At 43.6% G+C, this 14,265-nt stretch overlaps 1 non-coding gene across 1 annotated transcript; it reads left to right on the top strand.

Annotated features, from left to right (window-relative positions):
• Positions 1 to 13,938: 13,938 nt before the first annotated feature.
• On the top strand, positions 13,939 to 14,020 carry trnas-aga (transfer RNA serine (anticodon AGA)). Its single transcript has one exon. It is a non-coding gene; the product is annotated as a tRNA-Ser (tRNA).
• Positions 14,021 to 14,265: the final 245 nt, after the last annotated feature.

Genomic DNA, 14,265 nt, shown 5'->3' with positions numbered 1-14,265 from the left:
TCTGTTGGATGCCAAGGCAAGTGAATGCTGTCTTTTTCTGTGCCTTTTCAGTGGGGCATGCTCAGCATTGAAATGTCTGCTTTTGCACAAGCAGAGTTTGATTGCCATTCATACTGAGCAACGCTAATACAGAAAACGCGTTTTCGAATTCCTGTGATCAAGTGGTTCAGACATTGCACATATGGACGACAAATCTGGCTTTTAACGTGGCGCCGTGGCCTAGCTGGAGAAAGCACCCCCCATCACACTGATGCCTGCTCATTGTATTGAAAGCTCGTTATTTCTCGCAAGTATTGTGTTGCTCATCGAGAAACTCAGTGTCCTGTTTGAATTGCTGTATATTTTGATTTCGCGTTCCGGCTTCATTTTCCAGGTTTAAATCCAATAGTGTATGTTGCTCTTTTTAACTACTATTTTAACCTGGAGATTCTTCCCGCAGTTCCACAAGCACTTCTGCTTCTCGTCCTCTTATTCTTATTCCTTCATTCCCAGTTTTGTGGAAATTAATTGGTGAGGCAGGAGACAGTGCAGCATTCCCGGGGAATGTTGTTGTAATGGCACTGACACCACGACGTGATCACCCTCATTCTCTGCTGTCACCATTCATTCGTTGTACACCAACAGTAAATGCATCCTTGTTCTTCTTCAACTTTCAGTTGGATAAGGAATTCAACTTTAACTTCGAAAGGGTCTTTAGATTTTGAGGAAGAAATGTCTCCTTGCCTCAGGTCGAAGTGACAGGCGCATTATCCAGAGAATGTGAGACAACTTCGACCGACTCCAGCCAGGAGTCAGAAAGCCTCTCAGCAGTACGAATCTCAAACTGTCTCTGAATGTCAGGCTTTTCATGAGCAGAAATGGGAAATGAGGGATATGGAGAGCCAGAGAGTCGGAGAATGTGAAAAAGGCCCAGGAGGATACAGAGACACGTATAGAAAAAAACAAAGACACATATTGAGGCAGACACTGAAAGAAACAATTCTCCATTCGGCGTGACTGCTAAATAACAGAAAGCAAAAGGAAATGTAGCCATTAAAACATAGCCTTCCACCACCTCAGGAAAATGAAAGTAGCATGACAGCTGATTAAGTCCTTTTAAGATTGTAAATTCGACGTTTGTAAGCTCAAGAGTGATTTTGATAAATATCATAATTCGACAGGTAAAATTATCATTTTCCCAACAGTATAATCTAGAAATCTATAACTAACTTGTTTCCTGTCCATGTAAAAATAAAATCGGCTTTTCTGCACAGATGTTGCCAGGTGTAGCGGGTTTTTCTATCAATTCTCGTTTTTAGTTCAGATTTCCAAAACCTGCATCTTTTTGATTTTTGATAACGTAGCACAAAACCCAGCATTACCAGGTACGGACCAGTGGTAAGAAATACTGGTACCACGATATATTTGCACAATAAAACGTTTATTCCCTGTCCGAGAATAGAACCAATACTATGGTGGTTAGAGTTCCAAATCCTAACTATGAAATTACACGGAATGAAGACAGACGCTCTTGCACTTATTCTCAATGAAATGGCTTTTCCCTTTCATTTCTGATCAGTTTCACTGCAGATTGGTTTCTACTCGTCTTCAAGTTTTGCAGTATGGAAAATCCCATTTGGCCCATGGTGCAGTCTGGTTTAAAGACATTCATCTATTCTATTCCCAGTTTCCAGCTTTGGTCCATAACCTTATGTCTTCTGATGTTTCCAGTGCAAATGGCAGTGAGGTTCTCGCTTTGATCTTAGATGACACAACAATGGGATTGAAGTTTGACATAGTCACACTGTGTTATTACCCACGTCGTGTCTCCCACAGAAAGAGACACACAGACACATTCCCCGAGAGTGGCAGAGTTCTCAGGATTTGACCAGCTCATTGTGCTTCACTTCAGCTGTCCGCTCCAACATGCAAGTTCAACCGCCAAAAGGCAGCTTTTGGTTAAACCAAAGCCAGTTCTACAGACAATGAGAGACGTTGCTCTGAGCTAGAATTTGAAGTGGACGAAAGAAACTGTAAATTCGAAAACCCAAACCCTTCCGTTCCTGACAGACAACAGGAATGGACGAGCACGCTGCATCCTCGCGATTTTAAATGCGAACCGACAATCACCTAACTCCACGTCAGGCATGTTACCAATTCCGTCACTGACCCAAAAACCAGGTTTGGCTGTGACAGTTTGTCTATAGGTAATGTAAACGTCCACATCAGGGAAGCAGCATTCACAAGGTGAAAAATCAGCAAACATAATCACCGTCACTGTTTCACTTGGAATTCCCCACTCTATGAAACATTTCATTTCACTGTACTTTCATATTTGAAGTTTTTTACATTCCAGAGCCTGAACTAATTCAGCGAGAAACCACTGGTCATTTCGAGCCCGTCACCCGGAATGAGGCGAGTTGAACGATGCCTTTCTTGATGCCAAATCATCAGCACGGCTCAAAACGAGCTCGTGTTAGCATCAGTCTTTACTTAACTTGCTGCAGTATATCTGCTGAACAACATCAGATTATCACAGCATTGCCTTCTTCACATTGAAACCAAGGGTGATAATATGAACCGACTTGGAAACTTGGAGAGAGAAACACTGCTGACAAAGACAATTATGACGTGAAGAGCAGCCACTAGAGTTTGTACAGGTCCCAGAGGCTACTGCAGTATCAATGGACATCCCTGCATACGAGTCGGATTTTGCATTGCCAGGAACAGGCTTTCGTTCCCAGTTAGGAGATGTAGATTTAATTCTCTTCTTGCGAATTATCCGAATGAAAACTAAATCCTGGCTGCACCCAGAACACACACACGGATCCTGCCAGAAAAATTCAGTGATCGATCAGCATCTGTCTGGAAGGACAATGGCAGCAAATACAAGCGAAAGCTATCACAGCAATTACCCCTCCAAGGTTCTCGCGTTTCCCAGTTGAAAATATTTCGCTGTTCCTTCAATGTCACTACGTCTAAACCCTTGCCTCATGGCATTATGCCTGTACCCCGCAACTGAGGACATCCAGGGTTATGCAGAGTAACTCATAATCTCAATCTCTCGAGTAATTAGGGATTGACGGTGCATCCCATCACATTGAGCAATGACTTTATCCCAGTAATACGTTTCCTAAAGCTGCAGTTTCTAAGGGAACACTTTCAAGCTGTCGGGAATAAGTCGAGAAGTGGAACGGACGAGAGGAAAATGTGAAAGGCAATGATGACTGGGAGGCATGAGACAGCAAGTGAGTGAGGAGCTGATGTTGCAACGTTCAATGTCAGTGTCAGTATTTACTGACCACTATTCACTCTGACTCACACACCACTCCTTAACAATTCACCGCAATGAGCCCATTCCTCTTAGTGTGAGTTTACCTTTGCTGATATTAACGCGGTTAAAGGTGCCCAAGAGGATGGATGGATCCGCGTTATTCTGTCAGTTTAAACAGTCTAAGTTATCAGTTCACAACAAAAGTAATAAGAGATTGCCTCTTCCTGTGCATTTTCAGTGGAGAATATCCAGCTTTGAACTCTTTTGCATAAGCAGAGGCTGTTTTAAATTTACACCGAGTAACTGTGAAACACACAAAAAATGAGTCCGAGTTCCTGTGTTCGAATAGTCAAGTAAATGCACGCATAGTTTTGAATCGTTGAGCTTGGGCAGTCCCTCAGCCTTAGTTAGTGAAAGTTCCTGTGAAAAAACAGCCGAATATGGGATCAAATCCTGACATCTCAATGTTTATAGGTTTTTCATGAAAAACAGAGTTCCCGACTTCACCTGTAGTTCTGGTTGTGGTGGGAATTCAAATCAATGACTGGATCGAGGTTATAGTTTAAAGACAGCTCCTTCGACATCTCTGCCACGCTGCCACACAAACCCCGCAACCACGTTTTTCATGATTAGTGTTTCAGCATCGCCTCACTTCAGGCACTTACCCACACACACTTGCAATGGCCAACTTGGCGTAAGTTCGATAATATTTATGAGGATGTTGCAAGGCTTACAGTGTTTGGATTGTAGCGTAAAGCTGAATAGGATGTGAAAATTTTCCATGGAGCTTGAGGGCTGAGGGATGGGCTTATAGAGGTTTATATAAATATGAAGGAGACGGTGGACTAAATGGTCAATGAATATTTCTTCCCATGGCAGGCAAGTTCAAAGCAAGGGAACACTGTTTTAAGGGGAGAGTGGTAAAATTTAAAAGGGATCTGAAGGACATTGTTTTTTTTTCACACAGAAAGGTTTGCGAGTTTGGAATGAATTGTCAGATTTACTGGTCGAGTCTGGTATACTCTTAACATTTCAAATGCATATGGATCTGTATACAGACAGGAATGTTGAAAAAGAATAAACGTGAAAATTTGGCAAATAGAGCGTTTGTTGACGGGCTCAGCCACTCTGAGATGCTGCTGTGGCGAACACCAGTTTGAATAGGCACTCATCACTTGGTCAGTGCGTTGGGCTAATTTTCTGTAAGATGGTTAGATTAGGTTCCCTACAGTATGGAAACCGGCCCTTCAGCGCAACTAGGCCACACCGACCCTCCAAAGAGTAACCCACCCAGACCAATTTCCCTCGAACTAATGCACTGATCATTATGGGAAAATTAGCATGTAAAATTCACCTGCCCTGCACATCTTTGGAGTGTGGGAAGAAACCCACGCAGGCGCAGGGAGAATGTGCAAACTACGCACAGGAATCAAACGTGGAACACTGATGCTGTGAGGCAGCAGGGCTAACCACTGAGCCACGGTGCCGCCCTAAAAGGGGATGGAGAATGCAGCTAGCAACCCCGCAATCTCTCGCATGCAAAGCGAGTACTCTCCCATTTGAGATAACTCCCACAGGCTGCTTCGGTTAAAACCAGCAACGAATCATTTTTTTCTGGTCTTAGGCTGCCAATGACCATTCTTCTTGACACATTCCCAACTTCTCAGTGGGAGATTTTGGCTGCAGAAATACCTCACAATTCATGTTGCTCGCGCAGCTCTCCAGCGAAACCAAACACCTGACAACTCATGAACAGAAGCAGAACTGACAAAGAGAACCTATTTTCAGACACACGGGCTCATGAATACTGTCTGTCAGGCAGAGCGAGTCGTCTGGGTCATGGGCCTCTCACACAAATGGCAGCGAGGCAATTCCAAATGGTGCTTTCAACGTACTGGCGCCTTTGTGCACCAATACTTCCAGGAAAGTGCTCAAGTAACATGAATCAGAACTGACTAAGAATGAACCATGAAAGGTGAAGATTACCAATTACAGTCTCGATTAGATGAGGTTAACAATTGGGCTGATGTCTCCACCGGATCGAGAGGACCAATCACCAGCCTCTCTCATCAGGACAGAAATTAAGGAAATTAGGGAAAAGTAACCAAGTTTCACATCGCAATTTCCCTCCTTTTCGCAGCAACAACAGAAAACTGCGAGCAGATTCAATGTAGAACCTAATTTCCCATAAACAGGGATATAAATATCTCCATTCACTTTCAGAGAAACGGTGAAAAATGCAAATTGTCTGGAATATGAAAATTTGGCGCAGCCTGTTTTTGAGTTGCATATTATGCTGGGGTGGCCTTTCGAGCTGGAGGGGAACGTGATAACTACAGCAGAAGGGGAAAACATGGGCACTGACATGTTGGTTGTTTTCTGCTGTGCCACATCACAGCCGGGTTAGAAGAAATGACTGCTTTTTTTCTGTTCAACTTTAACAAAACTCATCCCTGCAAAATGTTGCCAGTTTAATCCATCAGCACACGTGGCCGCGCAGGGATGCAAACACAAGACTTCTTAAGAAGTGGAATCTGAAATCAGAGTCTCGGGTTGCTCAGCCACGCGAGCACACAGGCCAAAACCGGAAACCTAAGAGCATGTACCTGATGATACCCTGCAGCATACTCACAGCAACTGCACCAGTTCTGCAGAATAAGCGGTGGGAAAGAATTGCTCTATCTGAGCGGTCGTGCTTGTTGTTCTCATCAGCAAATCTGGCTTTGAATTTGCTAGCCCATACCTTCTACCATGCTGAAACGGAATGCAATTCCGATTAGTCGCTGTGTGAAACTTTGTTCATTTTCTCTCCTCAGATAAAGTGATCACTGGAGATGATGAATTCTGCTCCTGCCAGAAACGCCGACTCTCCTGCTGCTCGGATGAACTGAAAAGCTGGTTTAGCACTGGAATCCGAGAATGGCAGAACACGTAGCAAGATTATTCGAAACCCAGAGCCAATAAGAGTTCCAACTTTCCTTTTCTTTCTTCATAATAGTGCATTATCCAGCAGAGCCACGAGCAACTGCCACCTGGCTGCAAGCTGAGTTGGAAACCTATGTGGCAATCAAGGACATGCGACTCACTTATTGTCGGTAAATCAAACAGTTCTCACTTTGAGGTGTACAAAAATTAGTTTCTATACATATTCAGGGATGGTCAAAGACGATCTGAGGTGTCAAAGAGGTGGTCACTGTTCGTGATTGCTTTGTTCGAGTTGTGAAAAGGTTTCCCGCTTTAGTCGCATTCACGTTTCTTGTTGATGACTGAATCAGACAGAAGGTTTTTCACCGGAGCTGCACTTGACTTGCATTCCTCTCCCTCGCTGTCATACTTTCCTGGAACTCTGTGAGAACAAGAAAACAAAATACATACTGCGTCATTCGGCAGCCTGTCTGTGATTTCCTCATTTTCAGTTACAACATGGCTTAGACTTCAGGCCACACGGGAATATTAGTAACAGTATGAGAACAAGAGTCGATAGATCATCTGTGCCTGTAAATCTTTTCATTCCTGTTGTTGACTGAATGAACTGTATCCATGTCTGCTGCTTCTAAACTCGAATATGTGAACTGCTCCAAACTATGATTGAGGATTTCTGGTTTTGGTTGATGCACGTTGAGAAACGCCAGACAGCGTTCAAATGAAGCTTTCAGAGCACATTTTCGGATGCATTTGACAGAGACTAACATCATGAATCCAGTGTTCGCTGTGACAGAAGGAAATGAATGTCCTCCTTGTTACTGATCCAGGCCACCTTCGCATGTCGAGCAAATGTGGTACTGTTGTTACAGAAATGACCAGTGCCCGGTAACTGTGTCCTTAAAGAGGACATGATTGAAAAAAATAAAGAATACGATGTTGAAATATCCAGGAAATATTGGCTGAAAAGGCGCAGACAATTTTCCCTGCAGCGCCAAGACAGAAGAACATATGTCACGGCACTCTTAAACAGGATGTCCAGCAGTGATATGGACATCGCCACATATGAAGGACCACTGCGAATAGAAATTTGAAAATGATATTGACGCAGCAGGTATTCTGAATTATATTCTTTTCACCGCTGCAGTAGTATTGGGCGAGTAAATTCAAAACAAGGTTTGCTGATGAGAATACAATAAAGCCCCATCGATCATGATATGAAAGACTGTCGTCCGGAAAGAGGGAACAACAATGTTTCTTCTAAGCTTTGTACTGGGCCACTTTCGCACAAACTGATACTGCTACTCTCCAGAAAAGATCAGGGCCCGCGGCATGCACTGTTAGAAATGGTGACCATCAGTGCTGGCAACTCCCTGCATATTCAGAACAAGGAAGAATACATATCGAATAAAAGCGTAGATGGCAATTAATTGGACTTGTATTCCCTTTCACCACGACAGCTAGAATGTGCGGGGATATACAGAGTAAGGTTTACTGACCAGGTCAGAAAGCAATTACCTCCACATATCTTGACACACAAGCCTATCTTTCTTTCTGTCCGTTTTTTTTTTGAAGCCCGATCATTTCCGTAGGAGTTGTAGGTGACTGCTGCTCCCCCGCAGGATCACAGTGGAGCCAGAGACCCGATCGAGCTGCTCAGAACAGTTCGTCTTTGCCGATAATCACTGAAACTGAGATTGATGTCACGTAGACATGGTGTAACAGCTGCCAACACATGTAGAGGGTTTTGGGACGGATTAGGACCCACTCTGCGAAAAAGGCTGGATCCTAAGACTGGGGAGTAAGTGTTCAGGTAGAGGACTGGAGAATGGGGTCAAGAACGATATTAGCCAAGATCGAATGGCGGAGCAGATTAGATATTCTGAAAGCGCTAACCGCTCCGATGTCTTCCAATCTCTGGCCGTCTGGTATCTAAGGAAATAGAAACAGAGTTATTTGTTGTGTTGGAAGTCCTGGGCAAAGTCAGAGATAGAACAAGAATGATACAGTTTTAAGACTGGGAAAATGTTTGGAGAGGAAGCAATAAAAGTGAAGCTGAATATAAAGTTTGAAGTCAGGACATATTCAATAAAAAGGAAGTTTGTAGAAAGGCAGAGGGACATGGAGATGGAAAAAGAAGTGTCACCAGTCCCGAAATCTCATTCGGTTTTCATTTTCAAGATGTGACCGGACCTGCTGAGATTTTCCAGCAATTTCATTTGTTGATTCTGAAACAGAAGATGGGAGTGATCCTGGACCAATCAGCTCTCTCACGTTCTGGGAATATTTGACTTACCCGTTCGATCAGATCACGTCTGTCCCACACTGAAACCTCAGAATCCTTCCCCACCCCCACCCTCGTTACTGGCAATATACTGTTCATTACATAAACTTACATGAGCACACAAGAAGAACAATTGCAAAACGTTCAGGGATAGCTCCGTTCCGTTCCATCAGCACATTCTAAATCAGTTAATTTTTGTTCAGGACCCATAGGACATTAAGCCGTCTCTGTCAGACCACTAACAAATGGCCATTCGCGTTCTGTGTCTTTGAACACTTTGGTCGGTGCATGGATGTCGTGGAATCTCACGTTGTAAAATGGACATCATTCATAGCATTTTCAGCTGCACTGATAAAGTTGTCTCTGGCGCTTCCAGAAAGTGCAGACAGTTTTCACTCAGTAACCGACATGTGATCAAAGCAGGAGGACATATGTTTCAGCGAAAGCAACAGGAATCCTCCACCAGCGTTGGCTTGCAATTCCGCATGTGGAACGAAGAGCTGGAACTCTATTAAACAGTGACAACGACTATGATGGGTCTTGGATGCACGACTCTCTGATTAAACAACTCACATTGCGCCGAACTGAGATATCCAGGCTTGGGAGACGATGCATTAGTTGGCTATATTATTCTGAGCATAATTCACCTGGCACAACAATTTGTAAAGATCCAGCTCATTCCTCCCAATCACAAATAACATCATTCACATCTTTCACTTTCGTTATTTCTTCAAAACTTTACAATCTATTTAACACTTGTCCCGGCATTTAAGATTCAACCCAAATATTTTCACATGAAGTGATTTCTAGTCACTCTGTCAGACGCAATCAGTCGGAAAATTACCTTAGAAAACCCAATCATTTCTGTTTACAGTAATGGGAATTTCCCATCTGCTGACAAGGCAGAGTCCTCACAATCAACATTTTCTTTGTTCATCCTGCCTAAAACGTTTACCACTTCTTATTTTCAAGATAGGAGTTTTGTTTATAACACGTTCCAAGAACAGGAACAACCTTCCAATCTCCTGAAGCCGTTTCCAATTTGAAATGGAAGTTTTGTTCCTTTCCCACGGGAAGAGCAGTTAATGAGAAAGGAGTTTCCACGAGCTGTGTCCCAGGGTTTAGCAGGAAGCCCTGATTGAAGCTGCAGTGGCCGCTTTCAGTTGGCATCCGGCGATTGGAGAACATGGTGTCGTATTTTGCTGCGTGTAAACATCTTGCTCCCCGTGGACTCGGGGTGAATCATGAATGAGTTTTCTGAATAACACTGCCTTCCAGTCTCTGGCCATCTGCTATCTAAGGAAATAGAAACAGAAATATTTGGTCAGTTCGATGTCCTGGGCAATGTGAAAGATGGAACAGTCCTGATACAAAATTGGAGACTGGGAAAATGGTTGGAGAGGAAGTAATAAATGAGAATCTGAATAGAAAATTGGAAGTCAGGAGACATTCAATAAAAAGGAAGAGTGTGCAAAAGCAGGTGGAGATGGACATGGAAAAGAAGTGTCACCAGTCCCGAAGTCTTAAATCGATTTATATTTCTAAGATGCTACCAGACCTGCTGAGATTTTCCAGTAATTTCATTTGTTGGTTTAGAAACACAAGATTGCAGTGATCCTGGACCAAACAGTTCTCCCGTGCTCTGGGCATGTTTGACTTACTGTGTCTATGTCCCACACTGAAACCTCACGATCCTGCCGCACCTCCACCCTCGTTACTGACAATATACTGTTCATTACGTTAAACACAAGAAGAACAACTGCAAAACTTTGAGGGAGAGTTCCCTTCGGTTTCCATCAGAACAATCTGAATCACTGAAAATTGGTTCAGGACCCATGTGACATTGATCTGTCTCTGTCAGACCCCTAGCAAGTGGCCATTCGCTTTCCGTGCCTTTGAACACTTTTGGTGGTGCACGGTTGGTTTGGAACCTCACGTTTTGAAACGGACATCATTCATTGTATTTTCGGCTGCACTGATAAAGTTGTCTCTGGCGCCTCCAGTAAAATGGACACAGTGTTCACTCAGAAACCGACGTGTGATCAAAAGCAGGCGGACAATGAAAGCAGCAAGAACATTCCCCTGCGAAGGGTTTCAATACTGCACGTGGAACGAAGAGCCGGAATTGTATTAAGCCGTGAAAGCGCCCATTGTGAGACTTGCACCCACCACCCTCATACTAAGCATCTCACACTGCACCGACTGAGCTAACCAAGCACAGTGCACTGTGGATTCGTTTGCTATTACATTGCGAGCATAATTCATCAGCAATTTGTTCGGATCCAGTTCATTCCTCCTAATCACAAAAATATCATTCACACCTTTCACTTCAGTTATTTCTTCAAAGCATTACAATCTATTCAGCACTTGTCCCGGGATTTAAGGTTCAACCTTAATATCTTCATATTTTTACCCTCACCTTTATGTCGCTGATGTGATTTCCAATCACTCTGGCAGACAGTAAATCAGTCGGGAAATTAACTAAGGAAACTCAATCATTTCCGTTTACAGTGTTGGACAGAGTCGTCTCAATCAACACTTTCTTTGTTCTTTCTACCTAAAACTTTTACCACTTCTCATTTTCAAGTCAGGAGTTTTATTTATAACATGTTCCAACGACTGGAGCGACATTCCAATGTCCTGAAGCCCTTTCCAATTTAAAGTGAAAGGTTTTCTCCTTTCACACGGAAAGAGCTGTTACTAAGGAAGGAGTTTGCACGAGTTGTTTCCCATGGCTTGGCAGAAAGTCGCTGATTGAAGCTGCAGTGGCCGCTCTCTGTTGGCATCGGGAGCTTGGAGGAAGTGATGTCATATTCTGCTGAGTGTAAACGTCTCACTCCCTGCGGACTTGGGGTTAATCATGGATGAGTTTTCCCAGTTACAATGTCAATATATGGTGGGGGTAAATGCTTGTGCTGAAATATTTGAGGCTTATTCCCTGGGTGGGCTCGAACCACCAACATTTCAGCCAACTGCGCTGACCATTTAAGATACAGAAACTGGCAACGCAGATATCCAAAAGCAATGTTATCGACGGGATATGAGGATACGTCGGACAGCAGGAACTTGCGTTGTTTTCAGTGACGGTCGCTGATTTTATCACCGAGAGGGTAAGCATACTGAGGAGCTGCAAACACTCAAATTAAAAGGCATCCACGCATGCGCACTGCGCTCACATACATCTCCACATCGTAGTTCACTTACGATGCTGGTGTTTGAAGCCACGATTCGATAGAAACGGAAGCTTAAAATCCAGCATATTAGACCGCTCGACCACGCTACCACACAAAACCCATCACTCAGATTTGTTTTGACTAGTGTTTCAGCATCGATTCACTTCAGGCACTTAGACCTCGCAAATTTTGTAATGGAATTGGCGTAATTTAAGAAGAAAGACGAAAGAAAATGTACAGACAAGGAACAGGCCCTTCATCCATTCAAGCCTGAGCCGATCCAAATCTACTGTTTAAATCTGTCACCCAATTCCTAAGCATCTGTATCCCTCTGCTCCCCAACTACTCATGCATCTGTCCAGACGCATCTTAAATGTATCTACCGTGATTACCTCTCCCGTCTCTGATGACAACGCGTCCCAGACACCCAACACCCGCTGCGTCAAGTAGTTGCCGCGTGTATCCCTCTTAAACTTTTCACCTCTCACCTTGAAAGCGTGATCTCTCGGTATTTAATCCTTCAACTGGGAAATAAAACTTTTCTCTATCTACCCTGTCTGTACCTTCATGATTTTGTAAACCTCAAAAAGGTCCCCCTCAAACACCTTTTTTCTAATGAAAACAAACCTAACCTACTCAACCTCTCTTCCTAGATTGCACGTTCCATACGAGGCAACATCCGCTTAAACCTTTTACGCGCCCTCTCCAAAGCGTCCACATCCTTTTGGTAATGTGGCGACCAGAAATTTACACAGTATTCTAAGTGTGGCCAGACCAATGTTTTGTTCAATTTTAACATGACTTGCCAGCCATTTTATTCAATACCCCATCCAATGAAGCCAAGCATACTATATGCCTGCTTGTCTACTTTATCCACGTGTGCAGCAACCTTCAGTGTATAATGGACCTGCACTCACAGATCTCTCTGTCCATCAACTTCCCAAAGCTCTTCCGTTCATTGTATAACCCCAGCTAGAATTAGACTGACCGAAATGCGTCACCTCACAGTTGTCTGTTTTGAACTCCAGCTGCCACTTTTCCGCCCAACTTTCCAGTATATCTCTATCCTCCTGTATTCTTAAACAGTCACTTATACTTTCTGCTAGTCCAGAAAACTTCGTGTCATCTGCAAACTTTCTGATCATTCCAACAGTGCTCTCTTCCAGATCATTTATGTCTCTCACAAACAACAGTGGCCACAACACTGACCCCTGTGGAGCACTACTGGTCATCTTTCTCCATTTCCAGAAACTCCATTCAACTGCCATTCTCTGTCTCCTATTGCTCAACTAATTCTTTATCCACCTGTCTCGAACACCCTGCACACCATGTTACTTTACGTTCTGTATTTGGTTACCATGGGGAACCTTATCTAACTCCATACTGTAGTGCATGTATATGACATCAACAGCCTTTCCTTCATCTATCAACTTGGGCACTTCCCCGATAAACTCTGTGCCTCTCACTGATATGCACATTATTTTCTAAATATGAATAGATCCTATCCTTCAGTACCTTCTCCAGCAACCTTCCCAACACTGATGTTAGGCCCATTGTTCTGTAGTTATCCAGAATATCCCTACTGTCCTTCTTGGACAGGGGACAATATGAGCAACGTTCCAGTCGGCCAGAACCTCACCTGTGCTGAAGCATGCCACGAAGATATCTGTCTGGGCCCCAGCTATTTCCTCTTTCACCTCGCTCAGGAACCAGGGATAGATCCCATCCGTTCCTGGGGATTTGTCCACATTAATTACCCCTAGCCTGCCCAACACAGCTTCCCTATTTATGTCAACATGATCCAGACTAATCAAATGTTTTACTCTAGACTCATCATTCATCATGTTCCTCTCCTCAGTGAACACTGATGCAAAATAATCATTCAGAATCATACCCAGTCTCTCAGATTCGACATACAACCTTCCTTCATTTTCCTTCAGTGGACCAATCCTTTCTCTGGTTACCCGTTTGCTTCTTATATATGAATAATAGGCTTTAGGATTCTCCTCAATTTTGCAAGCGTGAAGTTGTTTCATGACCCCTTCTAACCCCTTCATTCCTCGTTTAAGACTTGTCCTAATCTTCTCATGTTCCTCCAGGGACCATTATGTTCTGAGCTGCCGGGGCGTTATGTATGCTTCCCTTTTCCTCTTGGCGAGTCGTACAATTGTCCTGTCATCAACAGTTCACTAATATTGCCTTTCACATCCTTTGCCTTCAACGGGACATGCCTATCCTGCACTATATTTAACCTACCTTTGAAAGCCTGCCACATATGAACTGTGCTCAACCCTGCTTCCCTGTCTGTAGTCATGGCCGAGTGGTTAAGGCGATGGATTAGAAATCCATGGGGGTTTCCCCACGTAGGTTCGAATCCTGCTGACTACGTTATGAATGCTTTCCTGCTGGAACAATTCTCGCTCAAAGTTCAGAAAACCTATTTTGCAAAGCAGGCCGGTAATTTGATTAGACATGGGAAACTCGAGTTCTTCATCAGAAATGTCCCATATTTAAAACATTATCTCTGTTTCTCTTTCCCGATACACTGCTCGATACATCGGGTTTCTGCAGTTGTTATTGAACGTCCTTAGCAGAAGTGCTGCTTTTCATTAGATTCCTTTAATCCCTGTCCT

The sequence above is a fragment of the Chiloscyllium plagiosum genome, unplaced genomic scaffold (assembly GCF_037043375.1).
Source record: "Chiloscyllium plagiosum isolate Xiang-an unplaced genomic scaffold, Cpla_swu_hap1 HiC_scaffold_29, whole genome shotgun sequence".
In the NCBI taxonomy this organism is placed as follows: Eukaryota; Metazoa; Chordata; class Chondrichthyes; order Orectolobiformes; family Hemiscylliidae; genus Chiloscyllium; species Chiloscyllium plagiosum.
The sequence above is the reverse complement of the archived record's forward strand: the minus strand, read 5'-3'. Positions and strand labels throughout refer to the sequence as shown.